Here is a 21,152-nt window from a genome sequence, read left to right as displayed (position 1 = left end):
TGAAGCGTTTGTCCCGGTCAAAACGCATACAAGAAGCATCCCATTCATTTTAAATGAATTCCGCACTTTGTGCACATTGATGCATTTTTTTCCGCTCAAAAAACGCAGCATGCTCATTAATTTTGCAGACAAGGCCGCGTTTTTAGCTATTTTCTATGAGTCACAAGACGTGCGGAAAAACGCATCAAAAACGCATGGAAAACGCGTGGAAATAAAACGAGCGTTTTCTGGGAAGGAGTCCGGTTTTCAAGCAGAAATTTTCTGCATACGTAGGCACATAGCCTAAAAAAAATATATATATATATATATTTTGTTGGCATAGTCTGAGAGTTAACTTAAAATTTGTATTCTCAAATGAGTCATATTAGGGCTTTCCTTTTCCGGGATGATTTATCATTTTCATTTTTTTTTTTATTACGGTACAGACGACCTTTTGATAGCTTATTATTCAATGTGGTCTGTGTCAGGATGATGGAGGAAAAAAAAAAAAAAAAAAAACCCCGACATTTTGGGTGTTTATTTTTTCACAGCAAAGAATAAATGCCAGTTTTATAAATCTGGTCTACCATACGCAGTGATACCAGTTTTGTATAGATTTTTTATCTTTGCCATGACCCCGTTACCTCCTCACCACTACCAGAGGTACCGCCTCACCATCACTGGAGCTGCTGCAACCCCCCCAACCTACTGTCTCCTTCCCCACCATCCTGTAGCATGTAAGCCCGAAAGGGCAGGGTCCTCTCTCCGCTCTGTATCAGTCTGTCATTGTTAGTTTACTGTAAGTGATATCTGTAATTTGTATGTAACCCCTTTTCATGTACAGCACCATGGAATCAATGGTGCTATATAAATAATAATCTTTGTTTTAGCACAAACGCTGAGTTTTCAGTGGCGATGAGGTAATAAAACCCCTTCACGGCCGCTGTATTAATTGGTATCAGCAGCCATTAAGTGGTTAAAGGGGATATCCAGGACTTTGCAGAGAAATAAAGTCCCTAAGCACCAACAGGCAGGTAGTAGCTACTTACCTGCCTGTTGAGCCCGCCGCCGTACTTCCCAGTCACAGACCGCTTCTGCTGGGAATTCAGCTGCCTCTGCTGACGTCGTGCCAATAGAGCGCCGGCTTGTTTTCCACCCTGCTCTGCTTACGGGGCGACTGCCAAAGTCTATGGAGCCACTCTCAGACTAAAGGGGGTTTTACACATAGCTAGCGATATCACTATAACGCCACCGATTTTGTGACGTTATAGCGATATTGCTATGTGTGATACTTACCTCCGACCGGCTCCCCCGCTGTCCATTGCTGATCGCGTGAGAATGTCCGGCTCCATTTCTCGTCGTCAGCTTCCTGCTGGGCTTCCTGCTGTGTGAGACGAGCGACGCGTGGACGCGGGCGGGATGATGTCAGGATCGCTGTATGTGAAAGGTGAGTATCGTGCGCTGCGTCGCTGCTGCATCGCTGTGAGATCTGCCTGTGCGACAGCTCACTAGCGATCATTTAGCGATGCACCAGCGATCCTGACCGGGTCGGACGCTGGTGCATCGCTAAATGTAAATGGGCCTTAAGGGCAGCTGCAGAAGTCTGTATCCTCTCATCCGAGAGAATCGGGCAGATTACGCAAATTACTCTGCTCAAACTCTGATCAGAGGTTGATCACAGGGTGATCCGATTCTCTCAAATGAGGAGAGAATGGGGAGAGAAAACAAACTCACCATCTTCTCCATAGTGCCAGTCCGTGGGAATGGGACTGGACTCCGATGTCATCCGAGTGCAGACTGATAGCTTCCACAGATGAAATGAATTGCATGCCCAAATGCGATCTGAAGATCAGATTCAATTCTGGCGGACTGCGATTGTTTCCTTGGACTGACACGATTAGAGAACAAATCTGGCATGTGCACAGCCCCACAGAATAGCGTTGGTTCAAGCGCGACAATTTTTCTTTGGATCGCACTTGAACAGAAAATCTTGTCTGCCCCTGCCTAACACTGGGAAAGCAACACCACTTCACACAGTAGATGGCAAGTGAGCAGCCATGGGGAACTAGAGAAGATGGCGATCGGAGAGTATTTTAACACATCAAGGGTTCATTCAGACACCGATTTCTTGAGTATGAGGGCCAAGCGCATTTTCCACAAATCTAACTATGGAGCTGTTCACACGTCTCTACATTGTCACAGTGTCAAGGATAAATCTCACCAACTCAAGTTTACAGGTACATGGAGCATAAAAATAAAGCACTGTGCTGCCACCCACATGCTGTCCGGTTTTGCTTTGTTTTTACCATGTTTGTGGGTACTGTCTTCGAGAAAAACAGACTCTGAACAAATTCTGATGGTACAAACTGACAATAACCAAACTGATGAAACTGGGATCTTTTCAGGTATAAGAAAAACCATTTGGTGTAACACTTGGGCTCTGGTGTGTTTGTGTGCCATTTTGGCCGTTACTTTTTCTGATCTATTACTTATTTCTCTGGCTCACCATGACTTGGACAATCACGTGACTTGTTTTTAAGCTGTTCAAGAGGTTACTGGGCATTTGGGGATAGTCTCCTCTTCTGCATTTTCACTGGTATTTGTGTACTTATATTTATATGCATGTTACTACTATTAATTATTTAAAAACAAAAATTGCTCTTTTTATTCATAAATGCAAGGACACCAGTGGCTCTCTCTCTTCTGGTATAATTTTTGCTTTTGAGCCAGTGCTTTTCTCTCTTTGGACTTGTGATGTGACTTCACGTCCCTTTTTCCAGCTGTCCAAAATATGTATTGGGAATTTTGTGCTTTACTAAGGGTGGTTTCACATTAGCGCTTTTTAAGCGCACGCACGGCCGGGGGTAGCTCCGCCCCCGAGCCGGCTCTCTGCCCGGCGTGCTCGCCCCTTGCTTGTAGCGCCGCCTCCTAGCGCACAGCGGCGCCTGCGATCGGTCAACCCTATCTTTAGCATAGGGTGCGCAAATCGTGCGCAGGCTGTGCGCTAGTTGCGCTTTGACCTGCGCTGCGCACTCTTGACGGTGCGCCGTGCGCGCCAAAATCCGAAAAGTTTGATTTTGGCGCGCACGGCGCACCGTCAAAAGTGCGCAGCGCAGGTCAAAGCGCAACTAGCGCACGATCTGTGCACCCTATGCTAAAGATAGGGTGCGCCGATCGCAGGCGCCGCTGTGCGCTAGGAGGCAGCGCTACAAGCAAGGGGCGGGCACGCCGGGCAGAGAGCCGGCTCGGGGGCGGAGCTACCCCCGGCCGTGCGTGCGCTTAAAAAGCGCTAATGTGAAACCACCCTAAGTGAGTTTTTCACAGTTTTTCTCGTCCCAAAAATGGATTTTCGCGCCCGTGATGGCACTTGGCGCACACAAATTAACAATGTTATCCAGGATAATGCAGATGAGGGTGTAGATGGGTCTAAAAAAAGATCTGCAGGAGGCTATTGTACGCTTTAAGGATTTGCTACGTAAAAGGACACGCATTTGGTGGAATCATGAAATTCTGGACAAATACTTGCAGAGAGACCTCTTCACCAGAGGTCTTCGGGTACTGGTTTTCCCCTCCTTCCCAGTGTCAGATGAGGAATTCAAAAATAATTGGGAAAGCCTGGCGAATACTTGTTCCAGGGCGTTCATGACCCTCCTTAAACAGTCGAACCATGAATCTCTGATATCTATTGAGACTGAAATTGATGGTTTACAAACAAATCTAAGGAGGGATATGACAAGTGATTCCTTAAAGAAACTTAATGATATCGATATTGAGATGCAAAAATGGGCTACGGATGTACAGACCACTAAAACTAAAAAGTTCAAAAGGGATGCACAGGATAAACAAACGGGTAGAGTATATAGATGGCGGAATCCATCTGGCCGCTCTCGTTCCCGATTCAGGAGTGAATCGTACTCACGTTCACGATCTACTTCCACACGATCGAATAGATCTAATTATGAGGCAGATATGGTCTCTACTAAATCTCAAACTGGGGGCGGCACAGCTACGGAGTCCTCTAATAGAAGGATTGTGACAAGACAGCTTACTAAAACCAGGACCCCGGGTGCTGGTACATCTCAATCTAGTTCCCAAGGGGGACTCCAGGTAGTTAATCTCTCCTCCCATATACTCACTACTCACCAGTTGGAGGTTCTGGCTAAGTGCCTGCCTGACCTTTGCACCTACTAACCATTTTAACTATTTCACAGCCCTGAAAGATCTCCACCTCTTCTCGCGCAAACTGATATTAAGGAAACCTCACAGCAGAAAACAGACACCTGAACCTATGACTGAGGTTGAAAGACAGGCGCTTCATGACTTGGAGGACCTCCTGGAGGAACAAAATACACCACAGGCAAGTAGTTTCCCCCCCTTGTCTCTGAGCTCCAATGTGGAAATTTTTACAAAATCGGTCAGTAATGACTTTAGGAAACTTTTAACTAGGCGCAGATCTGATAATCTAACATACAAACAGCGCCAAGCCATTGGAGAATTGCAATCATGGAGGGATGCTGTAATTAAACCAGCAGACAAGGGGGGGGGGGGGTTTAGGGGAGAAATAGTTATCTGGCCCAATACAAAATATGAGGTGGTGGTCTTCCGACAGTTAAAGGGAATCTGTCACCCTTTTTTTGGCCTTGCAGCTGCCGGCATAGACATCGGGGGCTTATCTAAAGCATTCTGTAATGCTGTCCCCGATGCAACCTGAAAGAGAAGAAAAACACGTTATATTATACTCACCGAGGTGGGCAGTCCGGTCCGATGGGTGTCGCCGTCCCGTCCGGCGCCTCCCTTCTTCATGCGATGACGTCCTCTTCTCCCGTCCTGTAATGGCTCCGGCACATTGTTCTGCCCTGTTGAAGGCAGAGCAGAGTCCTGCAGTGCGCAGGCGTCGGGAGAGGTCTGGCGCCTGCGCACTGCAGGACTCTGCTCTGCCCTCAACAGGGCATTGCAATGCGCAATTACAGGACGGGAGAAGAGGACCTCATCGCATGAAGGGAGGTGCCGGACGGGAAGAATGCTGTAGATAAGCCCCCGATGTCTATGCCGGCAGCTGCAAGGCCAAAAAAAGGATAACAGATTCCCTCTAAGAGACCCGAATACCTATTCCAAGCTGTCTTTCAACCCCATGGCCTCCTTTTTGCGCAAGTTACAGACAATCTTGATGAGGGCTGTGGAAAATATAACTACCAAAAAGGTTTTTGATGGTCTCATGGTCAGGTCCCCCAGAGCCCCAACATTTTATTTGTTACCCAAAATCCACAAGGACATCCTCGACCCACCAGGGCACCCTATCGTGTCAGGTATTGGAGGCATTTGTGACCTGACTTGTCAATTTATTGACGATTATGATCACCTCAAACCTTTGGTAGAGACTTTACCCTCCTATATCCGTGACACGACGGACGTCTTGGCACGGGTTGAAGGCGTCCTTGTGGATCCCCAAGTTCTTTTTGTTATGACCGTCGTCGAGAGTTTATACACTTGCATCGACCATTCCCAGGGCCTGGATGCGGTTCGTCTCTTCCTGGGGGCCTCCGACCTGGACAGCCCTTTATGTGAGTTGATCATCGAGCTGGTGGGTTACATCCTCACCCACAACTTCTTTGTCTTTAAAGACGTCTTCTACTTACAGAGGCGTGGCAAGCCATGGGCGCGGCCTGTGCGCCCTCGTACGCCAATCTCTTCCTGGGTGCCTGGGAGAAATTCATCTTTGGCGACGGGGGCTCGCGGGCCGCCTCCCATGTGCTGTACTGGTATCGATACATCGATGACATCTTGTTGTGGGATGGTGGGGGCTCACCAGCTCGAGGACTTTATGAGGACGCTCAATGAAAATAACTTTAATATACGGCTTACATATGCCTTTAATAATTCTACGGTTGATCTCCTGGACGTCCGTCTGGAGGTCGACAATGATCGACGTATCCAGACGGATGTCTTTAGGAAACCAACGTCAGTCAATTCATTGCTACATGCGTCTCCAGCCCATAATCCGGCCATCATTAGGGCTGTCCAGGTCGGACAGTTCCTTAGGATGAGACAATCTCCTCCTCAGACACTAGATTTGAAGCACAGGCTTTGGATCTCAAGGACCGTTTCCACGCACACAGCTACAGCCGCAGACACATGAAATCTGGTACAATTGGGCAAGAAAAACATCTCACAATCACCTACTGAACCCCACAAAAAGAGGGACCAGGGTGGGTCTTAATGGCCCTATAAGGTTTATTTCCATCTTCAATCATAAATGGGAAAACATGCGTGCCATTCTCAAAAACCACTGGCCCATCCTGGAATCCGATCCGGCCCTAGGGTCTGCCTTAGGGAGTTTCCCCAGTATGACACCTAGAAGAACTAAAAGTCTTGGGGATCTCCTAGCAAGAAGCCATTATATACCGGCTCCTAATACCTATCTCGGTACCCATACCCCACAGGTCGGCTCTTTTACCATCAGACAACGCATCTCTTGTGGGACCACCAATGTTATATATTCTGCTACCTGCCCGTGCCCCAAGATCTTCGTTGGTCTCACCACTGGAGAGCTCCGGGTTAGGGTGCGTGAGCATGTGCAGGACACTGGCGCAGCCAGAACAGCTACTGACATCAGGGAGCTAAAGGCAATTCCCAGGCATTTCAGGACCCATCACAATTGTGACGTCAAGTTATTTCGGGTCAGGGGGATTGAGGCCCTCCACCTCTGGATTAGAGGTGGGGATAATAAAAAACTCCTTGCTCAAATCGAAACCAGGTGGATTGTGCTCCTCGACACAATTACACCTAACGGCCTGAATGAGTCTAAGTTTTGCCCCATTTCTTTAATTTCATGTGTTGTGTTTTTAAATTTTTTATACAATGATTTTTTAATTTTTTCTTATTTCTATTTTGCTAGTGACTGCTGATGTCCCATCATTTCCATTCATCTAGCCTCGCTGGTACACAAACTAATTTTGATAGAAGGGACTGTGGATTTTTCAGCGTGGAGGACATAAATAATTTTACTTATGATCTTTTGTGGAAATACTGATTTGTCTATTGGCATCAGTTTTGTATCTCTAATGATGTTTCTGTATGATGTAATTGTTATGATGTACCAGGTATTTATATATATGTATTATTTGACTTTTACACATTGCTGCTATACATCTATAATTATGGGCTTGGTGCTTTTGTTCCACCAATTTGGAGTTTATATTTCCCTCTTCTCTCCTTCCCTTTCCCTCCACATGTTTGTTTACTTTTTGGTCGCAGATAAGATGGCGGTGATGGTGCGCATGGCAGTGTTTCCATCGGGGCCCTGTCTGCATCAGTGTGTGTCTACATCGCATACACCGCATACAGGGTTAATCCCTGGGGCGGGTATTGTGTACGTGATGCCTTCGGTGCACGCAGGACTCCTTCGGCGCACTGCGCATACGCCGTTTGAATCACTCTCCATTGGTCACATACAACCATGTGACCAGGTTTACGGGGCTATTTGAAGGTCCTGTTGGGACTCTATCCACATCCCCTTGAGAAAGCGGCTCTGCCTAGCCGCGAAACGCGCATCGGGGAGCTTCACATCCTCCGCCCTGTCCGTGTCGCCTCTCCCTGGTAAGCCTGGAACCTTTTTTCACTCCATACTGAGCCCTTTACCCATTTGGTGTGAGGCTGAGTGCAGACGGAGTTTTGAGCCCTGCCGATTTTTCCGTGCAGAATGGAAGAAAACCGCAGGTCAAATGACCTGCATTTTTCCTGCGGATTTCTTCCATTTTTCACGCGGTTTTCATGCGGTTTTTGTGCGGTTTTCCATTGCGGTCTTCCCCCTGCGGATTTGGTAACAGGGGAGATAGAAAACCGCACAAAAGAAGCAACATGCTGCGGATTTTGTACCGCAGGAAAACTGCGCGGAAAAATCCGCAGCGTCTGCACAGCGTTTTTTTTTTTTCATTCATTTTAAAGGTACTGTACATCACAATGCGGATATGCAACGTTTCTGCGTGGTAAAATCCGCTGCGGAAACGCTGCAAATCTGCATCGTGTGCACATGGCCTAACACTTGGGCTCTGTGTGTTTTTGTGCCATTTTGGCCTTTACTTTTTCTGATCTATTACTTATTTCTCTGGCTCACCATGACTTGGACAATCACGTGACATGTTTTAACCTGTTCAAGAGGTTACTGGGCATTTGGGGATAGTCTCCTCTTCTGCATTTTCACTGGTATTTGTGTACTTATATTTATATGCATGTTACTACTATTAATTATTTAAAAATAAAAAGGTCTCTTTTTATTCATAAATGCAAGGACACCAGTGGCTCTCTCTCTTCTGGTATAATAAGAAAAATCAGACCTAAGAGTCCTTATACAGCAATGTCAATGCTTCTTTAAAAAGACAAATTGACCATCTGGACTTCTGCCATGGACTGTGACATGAGCTTTTATTTCTACATGGCATATGTCACGAGTATTGGCAATGCAGCAAACAATGACTGAAAGTCAAACAAGTCAGATCAGACTGTTCAGACTCATGGTGTTTCCAGTGCAGCCATTTAGGTCATATAAGAGGCTTGCCCTGCACAGCGGGTGTCTAGGAGTGGTGCCACACTTTTGAGGGGATGCAACATCACCGCAACCTCATTTTCAGGACAAGTTGAGATCCAAGCAGTCCGAGGACACTTCCCCTGACGAAGCTGCTCACAGCAGCGATACGCGTGGGGTCTCTCCCCCAAAACCTCTTCCTCATTGGGACATTATGGCTTTCCATATGAGCCGACTGTGATACCACCACCAGCCCACTACCATTCTTTCACGTATCTTGCTGCATACCATTAGGTTGTATACATTACACCATTTGGTCTTACTCCACGGGACTTTTTACCTTTATCTCCATCCAACCAGGCTTAGTCTAACACCTGGAGGCACAATGGTTCCTCACATATACACCTAGTGGTTTGGGTACAATCTTATTGATCACATCATAGTAGATATATGCCCAGAGGATGTCTTGCAGTTTGGGTACAATTCTATTGAGAGTATGATGTCCCAACTTGTCTACTATATGCTGCTATCTATATGTTCTTTAATTCTCATAATCCAAATATTAGGGGTGTGATTTACTTGCCATGTTCTTATACAGGTTTTTAACATTTGTTATGTCTAAGGTGCCAAAACAAAGGTTACTATTTATAGTTATCAGGTGGATGTGCACACCATTATTTGTTCGGTCTTCTTTCTTTGGATTTCGAGATCCAAGCAATCAACTAGCACACTAAACAACTTTCTAGACAATTTTTTGTGTGGGTCCCTTTGATGTATCCACCTCTGCAGTACGCCCTCCTGGGACACACAGTCCCTGCTGCATGGCTTTTGCCCTCCTGAGACAGACACACACACACAGAGTCCCTGCTGCACAGCTTTTGCCCTCCTGAGACAGACACACACACACACACACACACACAGAGTCCATGCTGCACGGCTTTTGCCCTCCTGAGACAGACACACACACAGTGTCCCTGCTGCACGGCTTTTGCCCTCCTGAGACACACACACAGTGTCCCTGCTGCACGGCTTTTGCCCTCCTGAGACACACACACAGTGTCCCTGCTGCACGGCTTTTGCCCTCCTGAGACAGACACACACACACAGTGTACCTGCTGCACGGCTTTTGCCCTCCTGAGACAGACACACACAGTGTCTCTGCTGCACGGCTTTTGCCCTCCTGAGACAGACACACACACAGTGTACCTGCTGCACGGCTTTTGCCCTCCTGAGACAGACACACACACACAGTGTACCTGCTGCACGGCTTTTGCCCTCCTGAGACAGACACACACAGTTTCCCTGCTGCACGGCTTTTGCCCTCCTGAGACACACACAGTCCCTGCTGCATGGCTTTTGCCCTCCTGAGACACACACACACACACACACACACACACACACACAGTGTCCCTGCTGCACGGCTTTTGCCCTCCTGAGACACACACACACACACACACACACACACAGTGTCCCTGCTGCACGGCTTTTGCCCTCCTGAGACAGACACACACACAGTGTCCCTGCTGCACGGCTTTTGCCCTCCTGAGACAGACACACACACACACAGTGTCCCTGCTGCACGGCTTTTGCCCTCCTGAGACAGACACACACACACACAGTGTCCCTGCTGCACGGCTTTTGCCCTCCTGAGACAGACACACACACACAGTGTCCCTGCTGCACGGTTTTTGCCCTCCTGAGACACACACACACACACAGTGTCCCTGCTGCACGGCTTTTGCCCTCCTGAGAGACACACACACACACACACACACACACAGTGTCCCTGCTGCACGGCTTTTGCCCTCCTGAGAGACACACACACACACACACACACACACACACACACAGTGTCCCTGCTGCACGGCTTTTGCCCTCCTGAGAGACACACACACACACACAGTGTCCCTGCTGCACGGCTTTTGCCCTCCTGAGAGACACACACACAGTGTCCCTGCTGCACGGCTTTTGCCCTCCTGAGAGACACACACACAGTGTCCCTGCTGCACGGCTTTTGCCCTCCTGAGAGAGACACACACAGTGTCCCTGCTGCACGGCTTTTGCCCTCCTGAGAGACACACACACACACACACACACACACACACACACACACAGTGTCCCTGCTGCACGGCTTTTGCCCTCCTGAGAGACACACACACAGTGTCCCTGCTGCACGGCTTTTGCCCTCCTGAGAGACACACACACAGTGTCCCTGCTGCACGGCTTTTGCCCTCCTGAGAGACACACACACAGTGTCCCTGCTGCACGGCTTTTGCCCTCCTGAGAGACACACACACACACACACAGTGTCCCTGCTGCACGGCTTTTGCCCTCCTGAGAGACACACACACACACAGTGTCCCTGCTGCACGGCTTTTGCCCTCCTGAGAGACACACACACACACAGTGTCCCTGCTGCACGGCTTTTGCCCTCCTGAGAGACACACACACACACAGTGTCCCTGCTGCACGGCTTTTGCCCTCCTGAGAGACACACACACACACAGTGTCCCTGCTGCACGGCTTTTGCCCTCCTGAGAGACACACACACACAGTGTCCCTGCTGCACGGCTTTTGCCCTCCTGAGAGAGACACACACACAGTGTCCCTGCTGCACGGCTTTTGCCCTCCTGAGAGACACACACACACACAGTGTCCCTGCTGCACGGCTTTTGCCCTCCTAAGAGAGACACACACACACACAGTGTCCCTGCTGCACGGCTTTTGCCCTCCTGAGAGAGAGACACACACACACACAGTGTCCCTGCTGCACGGCTTTTGCCCTCCTGAGAGACACACACACACACACACACACAGTGTCCCTGCTGCACGGCTTTTGCCCTCCTGAGAGACACACACACACAGTGTCCCTGCTGCACGGCTTTTGCCCTCCTGAGAGAGACACACACACACACACACACACACACACACACACACACAGTGTCCCTGCTGCACGGCTTTTGCCCTCCTGAGTGACACACACACACAGTGTCCCTGCTGCACGGCTTTTGCCCTCCTGAGAGACACACACACACACACACACACACACAGTGTCCCTGCTGCACGGCTTTTGCCCTCCTGAGAGACACACACACACAGTGTCCCTGCTGCACGGCTTTTGCCCTCCTGAGAGACACACACACACACACTGTCCCTGCTGCACGGCTTTTGCCCTCCTGAGAGGCACACACACACACACAGAGTGTCCCTGCTGCACGGCTTTTGCCCTCCTGACACACACACACACACACACACACACACAGTGTCCCTGCTGCACGGCTTTTGCCCTCCTGAGAGACACACACACACACACACACAGTGTCCTTGCTGCACGGCTTTTGCCCTCCTGAGAGACACACACACACACACACACAGTGTCCCTGCTGCACGGCTTTTGCCCTCCTGAGAGACACACACACACACACAGTGTCCCTGCTGCACGGCTTTTGCCCTCCTGAGAGACACACACACACACACACACACACACACACACAGTGTCCCTGCTGCACGGCTTTTGCCCTCCTGAGAGAGACACACACACACACACACACAGTGTCCCTGCTGCACGGCTTTTGCCCTCCTGAGAGACACACACACACACACAGTGTCCCTGCTGCACGGCTTTTGCCCTCCTGAGAGACACACACACACACAGTGTCCCTGCTGCACGGCTTTTGCCCTCCTGAGAGACACACACACACACAGTGTCCCTGCTGCACGGCTTTTGCCCTCCTGAGAGGCACACACACACACACACACACACACACACACACACACACACACACACACACACACACACAGAGTGTCCCTGCTGCACGGCTTTTGCCCTCCTGAGAGACACACACACACACAGTCCTTGCTGCACGGCTTTTGCCCTCCTGAGAGACACACACACACACACACACACACACACACAGTGTCCCTGCTGCACGGCTTTTGCCCTCCTGAGACACACACACACACACACACACACACACACAGTGTCCCTGCTGCACGGCTTTTGCCCTCCTGAGAGACACACACACACACAGTGTCCCTGCTGCACGGCTTTTGCCCTCCTGAGAGACACACACACACACACACACACACAGTGTCCCTGCTGCACGGCTTTTGCCCTCCTGAGAGACACACACACACACACACACTGTCCCTGCTGCACGGCTTTTGCCCTCCTGAGAGACACACACACACACACACACACACACACACACAGTGTCCCTGCTGCACGGCTTTTGCCCTCCTGAGAGACACACACACACACACACACACACACACACACACACACACAGTGTCCCTGCTGCACGGCTTTTGCCCTCCTGAGAGACACACACACACAGTGTCCCTGCTGCACGGCTTTTGCCCTCCTGAGAGACACACACACACAGTGTCCCTGCTGCACGGCTTTTGCCCTCCTGAGAGACACACACACACAGTGTCCCTGCTGCACGGCTTTTGCCCTCCTGAGAGACACACACACACAGTGTCCCTGCTGCATGGCTTTTGCCCTCCTGAGAGACACACACACACAGTGTCCCTGCTGCACGGCTTTTGCCCTCCTGAGAGACACACACACACAGTGTCCCTGCTGCACGGCTTTTGCCCTCCTGAGAGACACACACAGTGTCCCTGCTGCACGGCTTATGCCCTCCTGAGAGAGACACACACACACACAGTGTCCCTGCTGCACGGCTTTTGCCCTCCTGAGAGACACAGTGTCCCTGCTGCACGGCTTTTGCCCTCCTGAGAGACACACACACACACAGTGTCCCTGCTGCACGGCTTTTGCCCTCCTGAGAGGCACACACACACACACACACACACACACACACAGAGTGTCCCTGCTGCACGGCTTTTGCCCTCCTGAGAGACACACACACACACAGTGTCCCTGCTGCACGGCTTTTGCCCTCCTGAGAGACACACACACACACACACACACACACACACACACACAGTGTCCCTGCTGCACGGCTTTTGCCCTCCTGAGAGACACACACACACACACACACACACACACACACACACACAGTCCTTGCTGCACGGCTTTTGCCCTCCTGAGACACACACACACACACACAGTGTCCCTGCTGCACGGCTTTTGCCCTCCTGAGACACACACACACACACACAGTGTCCCTGCTGCACGGCTTTTGCCCTCCTGAGAGACACACACACACACACAGTGTCCCTGCTGCACGGCTTTTGCCCTCCTGAGAGACACACACACACACACACAGTGTCCCTGCTGCACGGCTTTTGCCCTCCTGAGAGACACACACACACACACACACACACACACAGTGTCCCTGCTGCACGGCTTTTGCCCTCCTGAGAGACACACACACACACACACACACACACAGTGTCCCTGCTGCACGGCTTTTGCCCTCCTGAGAGACACACACACAGTGTCCCTGCTGCACGGCTTTTGCCCTCCTGAGAGACACACACACACAGTGTCCCTGCTGCACGGCTTTTGCCCTCCTGAGAGACACACACACACAGTGTCCCTGCTGCACGGCTTTTGCCCTCCTGAGAGACACACACACACAGTGTCCCTGCTGCACGGCTTTTGCCCTCCTGAGAGACACACACACACAGTGTCCCTGCTGCACGGCTTTTGCCCTCCTGAGAGACACACACACACAGTGTCCCTGCTGCACGGCTTTTGCCCTCCTGAGAGACACACACACACAGTGTCCCTGCTGCATGGCTTTTGCCCTCCTGAGAGACACACACACACAGTGTCCCTGCTGCACGGCTTTTGCCCTCCTGAGGGACACACACACACACACAGTGTCCCTGCTGCACGGCTTTTGCCCTCCTGAGGGACACACACACACACACAGTGTCCCTGCTGCACGGCTTTTGCCCTCCTGAGAGACACACACACACAGTGTCCCTGCTGCACGGCTTATGCCCTCCTGAGAGAGACACACACACACACACACACACAGTGTCCCTGCTGCACGGCTTATGCCCTCCTGAGAGAGACACACACACACACAGTGTCCCTGCTGCACGGCTTTTGCCCTCCTGAGAGACACACACACACACAGTGTCCCTGCTGCACGGCTTTTGCCCTCCTGAGAGACACACACACACAGTGTCCCTGCTGCACGGCTTTTGCCCTCCTGAGAGACACACACACACAGTGTCCCTGCTGCACGGCTTTTGCCCTCCTGAGACACACACACACACACACACACACACACACAGTGTCCCTGCTGCACGGTGTGCCCTCCTGAGAGACACACACACACACAGTGTCCCTGCTGCACGGCTTTTGCCCTCCTGAGAGACACACACACACACACACACACACACAGTGTCCCTGCTGCACGGTGTGCCCTCCTGAGAGACACACACACACAGTGTCCCTGCTGCACGGCTTTTGCCCTCCTGAGAGACACACACACACACACACACACAGTGTCCCTGCTGCACGGCTTTTGCCCTCCTGAGAGACACACACACACAGTGTCCCTGCTGCACGGCTTTTGCCCTCCTGAGAGACACACACACACACACACACACACACACACACAGTGTCCCTGCTGCACGGCTTTTGCCCTCCTGAGAGACACACACACACACAGTGTCCCTGCTGCACGGCTTTTGCCCTCCTGAGAGACACACACACACAGTGTCCCTGCTGCACGGCTTTTGCCCTCCTGAGAGACACACACACACAGTGTCCCTGCTGCACGGCTTTTGCCCTCCTGAGAGACACACACACACAGTGTCCCTGCTGCACGGCTTTTGCCCTCCTGAGAGACACACACACACAGTGTCCCTGCTGCACGGCTTTTGCCCTCCTGAGAGACACACACACACAGTGTCCCTGCTGCATGGCTTTTGCCCTCCTGAGAGACACACACACACAGTGTCCCTGCTGCATGGCTTTTGCCCTCCTGAGAGACACACACACACAGTGTCCCTGCTGCACGGCTTTTGCCCTCCTGAGGGACACACACACACACACACACACAGTGTCCCTGCTGCACGGCTTTTGCCCTCCTGAGGGACACACACACACACACAGTGTCCCTGCTGCACGGCTTTTGCCCTCCTGAGAGACACACACACACAGTGTCCCTGCTGCACGGCTTATGCCCTCCTGAGAGAGACACACACACACACACACAGTGTCCCTGCTGCACGGCTTATGCCCTCCTGAGAGAGACACACACACACACAGTGTCCCTGCTGCACGGCTTTTGCCCTCCTGAGAGACACACACACACACAGTGTCCCTGCTGCACGGCTTTTGCCCTCCTGAGAGACACACACACACAGTGTCCCTGCTGCACGGCTTTTGCCCTCCTGAGACACACACACACACACACACACAGTGTCCCTGCTGCACGGTGTGCCCTCCTGAGAGACACACACACTCACAGTGTCCCTGCTGTACGGCTTTTGCCCTCCTGAGAGAGACACACACACACACACACACACACACACACACACACACAGTGTCCCTGCTGCACGGTGTGCCCTCCTGAGAGACACACACACACAGTGTCCCTGCTGCACGGCTTTTGCCCTCCTGAGAGACACACACACACACACACACACACACACAGTGTCCCTGCTGCACGGTGTGCCCTCCTGAGACACACTACATGACACTCCACAACTCCCTTGTCCTGGGAGTGACTGCAGGTGTGAGGTGGACACAGGCCACAGGAGGCCTCGCTGGCATAATAGATTTGTCTTTGGAGATGTCACATGAGAGCACTACTCCTCCAGTGCAGGACCCTATCGGCAGGGCACGACATGCCCTCCACGGCACCCCTCTCCCAGCAGAGCACTGCTATGTAAACATGGAAGCTCCGCCTGCACTCTCGCACAGAATGCACATAAGAAGCGTCACACGGACAAGGACGCCATGTGCCACCCCGAAACAGCGCTGTGCACCCCCCACACTTACCAGATATGAGCACGCGAGTACCGACAGCCCGTGCACGCGCTGCGCGTTCACCAACAAAGACGGGCAGGTGCACAATGAGATCCCAGGGACATAACCACACCGCCTGGGACCGCCCATGTGACGTCACCAAGGTCATGCCACCAATCAGAGCCCGAGAACTAGCTGCACCTGCGTCTGTACCAAGGAATAGTACCAATCAGCTCGCTAGGCATCATGTGTGTGACGTCAGAGCGTGCGAGTTTAGGCGTTCTCGGCGCTGTCCACCCGGGACGCGTCTTGTATGGTATAGATTGGCGGCTCATGAAAGGGATGACAGAGCCATAGACTACACCGGTGCAAATGGAGTCACCGCGTCCTCTGTCCTGCAGCACATAAGGCTGGAGTCACATTGCCATCGTAAAACTTGCCCTGGCCGGCACCTCTCCTGGCCTGAGCTTGACAGCTGCCTAGTAATCCATCACGCTGCCATGCTCAGGTCAGGAGAGATGCCGGCCAGTCTGTGCTATGCGATGTGATGATGGCAGGAGACATTCGGCAGTGTGACTCCAGCCTTAGGCCATATACGTCCCCTGGAGGCGGTCAGCGCCTGCGCCCAATATATGTATGTGGCGCCCACAGGGGTATGGTCGCCACACTGGCTTTGCCTTCCTCCAGGGGAGGGTAAATGCCAGGCTTGGAAGCAGTGATGGTCTCTCCAGCAGTTAACCTAATGCATGCAACACAGTTCCACTCCGGGCTAGCAGGGGGAACTCTGAACCAGGATTCTGGAGAGGAGTGTCCTCTGAGGGCCAGGAGGAAGAAGGTTCAGATAGTGTGTGGAGGTCCACGTGTGCAGACGTGTGGAGCGGGGTGGAGGTTGAGCTCCGGGAGGAGAGCTCTCACCGCTAGAGCGCAAAGACTGGAGCCTGGTCTCCACGGTGGTACGGATACTAACAGTCCTGCCACAGATACCAGAGGAGTAGGAGGCTGTAAATGCCCTGCTCTCACCAAAGACTTGAGACACAACAGCAATTGAATAGAGAGCCAGGACTTAGGAGAGGAGTCCCCGAGAGAGGCTACAGCTGTCTGTCATACAAGTAAAGTTCTAGGAACATCTGAAGAGAGGCATTCCAGAGTAACTAAGCACTGGAGTGCTTCACACTACAAAGCGCTAGGAAGGAGACTGCACAGCCCTTCTGCTGAGAGAGAATCCTGATCTGCTTCCAGGCTATCCTGCTCCAATACCATCTGTAATCAGGACTCTGGACTGCATATACTCAGTAAAGATACAGAAACTGCAACCGCTGTGTCTTGTCTGTTCCCTACGCTTTCGGCACTGCTACATCCCCGTGCCGGCTACATCTACACTGCCCTGGGACTACAGCTCCACCTGTGGGGAGCTACACCATCTTTACTGCACCACACCATCAGTCCCAGCGGATCTGTATGCAGCGTTGGCCTAACACCACATTTGCCGAACACCACGGGTGGCGTCACGAACTATTCTACCAATAACTACATCTCCCCATTGCTTGGGCGCCCAGGGCCACGGACCGGGTCATCGCTGCTGTGACACAACCCCCTGACACTGGCCCGGTACCGAGTACCCCACAGCCCTGGGAGGGTGACCCATGTATATGACCGAAAATAATGCAGGACAGTGCATAAAGGTGACTCCATCTGCACCATTGTGGTCTATGGCCCCGTCAGCGCATACGTCTGAATCCAGGTTTGGGGATCAGGAAGTTTCCCCCTATGGAGCCACTGCATGTAGGAGAAAAGGAAAAACACCGTATGCACAACTTCAGAAGGTGCTCAAGTAGGGCCCCACACCATACATGAATATTAAAGAAAACCTGGCACTCAACTTCTAGAATTTTTTTTGGATTTTTTAATGCAGCCAGAAAATAATAGACTTTTCAGTGGATTTTGGGTCGCTGATGTCGGCACGGCACCCCCACCCACCCAGGTACTATTTGATTCAGGCTCCATGCCCAGCGCCTAGTGCATGACCAGGCACATTTAAAGTGACTATGGTGTCACTTCCAGGGCCGGACTGGGACTAAAATTCAGCCCTGGCACATGAAGATACACAGGCCCACTAGTCACATGGTGACTATATAATATCTTTGTACACTTGTAGGTTACAAGAAGTGAGAGGAGATTAACACGACTATATAACATGTAGTCACAGCTGTATCCAGTATTACAGCTCAGTCCTATTTATTGCTTTTAGATACAGTACTCCTCCCAAAGCTCTGTCCCCTTTTGTACGCACAGTGACAGAATTCCTGGCAGAACTGCTATCCATTGGGCAACCAGACCCCTGGTCATAGCCGCCCCTATCATACCTCCCAACTTTTGAAGAAGGGAAAAAGACAGCTGCGCACGCCGCTGCAAATTTTGGGCCACGCCCGACCACATCCATTTCGCAATGAGTCACACCCATGTCCACGCCCAACCGCACCCATTTGGCACTGCTGATCACACTGACTGGCATTATGGGCACACTGACTGGCACTAAGGAAGAGAGAAAACAGAGGGAAAGAAAGAACAGAAAGAGACAGAGAAAGAACAGAGAGAGAAAGAAGTAAAGAAAGAACAGAGAGAGAAAGAAAGAGGGGAAAGAAAGAACAGAGAGAGAGAGAAAGAAAAAACAATGATTAAAGAAAGAAAGAACAGAGAGAGAGAGAAAGAAAATGAGTGAAAGACAGAACAGAGAATGAGAAAGAAAGAACAGAGAAAGAAAGAAAAAGAGAGAGAGAAATAAAGAAAGATTCTATAAAGATTCTATAGCAGCCCGGCTCTCATTGTAGTGCCCACCTGAGCCTCCCGGTGCAGGACATATCATGATCCGCTCACATGGCCGGCATCCCCGATTCCAAGGCGATCCTGCTGTCCGCGCTGTCAGAGGAGGACATGGTGATGGATCTGAAGCATTCCTAGTTCCGTCACAATCTCCTCATGAAATTATCTCATTTCCGGTCAGCTTCCAGCACATCACTTCCGGTGGAACTTCATGTGTGAGTTTTAAAATGCTCCTCGGGGCTCCGCCGTGTACTCCTGTGTCCGTGGGAAAAGCCTGCTTTATATGCTTCGTACACACTTGGCTCCGCTCCGTACATCCCGTACACATATGACTCCGCTCCATACATTCCGTACACACATGGCTCCACTCTGTACACACACGGCTCCGCTCCGTATACCCCATACACACGTGGCTCCGCTCCGTACACCAAGTACACACACGGCTCCGCTCCGTACACACGTGGCTCTGCTCCGTACACCTCGTACACACATGATTCCACTCCGTACACCTCGTACACACGTGGCTCTGCTCTGTACACCTCGTACACACGCGGCTCCGCTCTGTACACCAAGTACACACATGGCTCCGGTCCGTACAACTTGTACACACATGGCTCCAGTCCGTACAACTCGTACACACACGACTCCTCTCCGTACACCTCGTACACGAGCGGCTCTTCTCCGTACACCTCGTACACATCCGGCTCCGCTCCGTACACCTCGTACACACGCGGCTCCGCTCCGTACACACACGGCTCCGCTCCGTACACCTCGTACACACACGGCTCCGCTCCGTACACACGTGGCTCTGCTCCGTACACCTCGTACACACGCGGCTCCGCTCCGTACACACGTGGCTCTGCTCCGTACACCTCGTACACACGTGGCTCTGCTCCGTACACCTCGTACACACATGGTTCCACTCCGTACACCTCGTACACACGTGGCTCCGCTCTGTACACCTCGTACACACGCGGCTCCGCTCCGTACACCAAGTACACACATGGCTCCGGTCCGTACAACTCGTACACACATGGCTCCAGTCCGTACAACTCGTACACACACGACTCCTCTCCGTACACCTCGTACACGCGCGGCTCTTCTCCGTACACCTCGTACACATCCGGCTCTTCTCCGTACACCTCGTACACATCCGGCTCCGCTCCGTACACCTCGTACACATCCGGCTCCGCTCCGTACACCTCGTACACACGCGGCTCCACTCCGTACACACGCGGCTCAGCTCCGTACACCTCGTACACACGCGGCTCCTCTCCATACACCTCGTACACACACGGCTCCGCTCCGTACAACTCGTACACACACAGCTCTGCTACATGTACCCTGTAAACCCCTCCTGACCCCACACATACTTACCTCATCCAGCACCATGACAACCAGCACAGCAGAGTCCGGCAGACACCAAGAGGCAGGGCTGTGCGCACAGGACCTGTGATGAGGTCACAGGAGGGGTGGAGTCAGAGGTCACATGATCAGGGGTCAGGACAAAGGCTCCTGATCATGTGACCCCTGACTCCTCCCCTCTTGTGACCTCATCACAGGTCCTGTGTACAGAGAAGAGAGCAGGCAAGCGACGCTGTGAGTGGCTGCGGGGGGGAGGTCTCAAACTAGGGTGAGGATGGGGGGGGTGGCGGCTTATCTTTCTGCAGTGCAGGATAGAAAATTCCCGGGAGGGTTAGAAACTATAACCGCCGTGCCCGCAGAGGGCCGGCGGCAGGAACAACAGCCAGGCCAGTGGCCACATCAGCTGGCAAGTGGCCAGATGAGCGGGCGCTGCCACCCGCGGCCCACATTACAGCGGCCCAGCAGGAAAATGCCCGGTTGGTTATATTACCAATCCTGGCCTGGTCACTTCTATCACACTGAATGCGATTAACTACTATACTGCAGTCTGTTACTGATGAAGGC

General features: G+C 51.8%; 2 protein-coding genes across 3 annotated transcripts in view; one reads left to right on the top strand and one right to left on the bottom strand.

Annotated features, from left to right (window-relative positions):
• RAB3IP (RAB3A interacting protein) overlaps positions 1 to 16,592 on the bottom strand; it is a 91,976-nt gene extending 75,384 nt beyond the window's left edge. Inside the window, exon 1 of one of the 2 annotated variants that reach the window (XM_073555516.1) lies at positions 16,437 to 16,592. The gene's annotated coding sequence lies outside the window, so the exon portion shown is untranslated. The remainder of the gene's footprint in view (positions 1 to 16,436) is intronic. The other variant, XM_073555515.1, reaches the window with a different exon arrangement.
• Positions 16,593 to 20,806: 4,214 nt separating this feature from the next.
• Positions 20,807 to 21,152, top strand: part of BEST3 (bestrophin 3) — a 95,903-nt gene continuing 95,557 nt past the window's right edge. Inside the window, exon 1 of the mRNA XM_073555511.1 lies at positions 20,807 to 20,822. The gene's annotated coding sequence lies outside the window, so the exon portion shown is untranslated. The remainder of the gene's footprint in view (positions 20,823 to 21,152) is intronic.

The sequence above is a fragment of the Dendrobates tinctorius genome, unplaced genomic scaffold, assembly GCF_039654945.1.
Source record: "Dendrobates tinctorius isolate UK_male_01 unplaced genomic scaffold, ASM3965494v1 ptg000224l, whole genome shotgun sequence".
Classification (NCBI taxonomy): Eukaryota; Metazoa; Chordata; class Amphibia; order Anura; family Dendrobatidae; genus Dendrobates; species Dendrobates tinctorius.
Note: the sequence above shows the minus strand (reverse complement) of the source record. Positions and strands in the feature narration are given on the sequence as shown.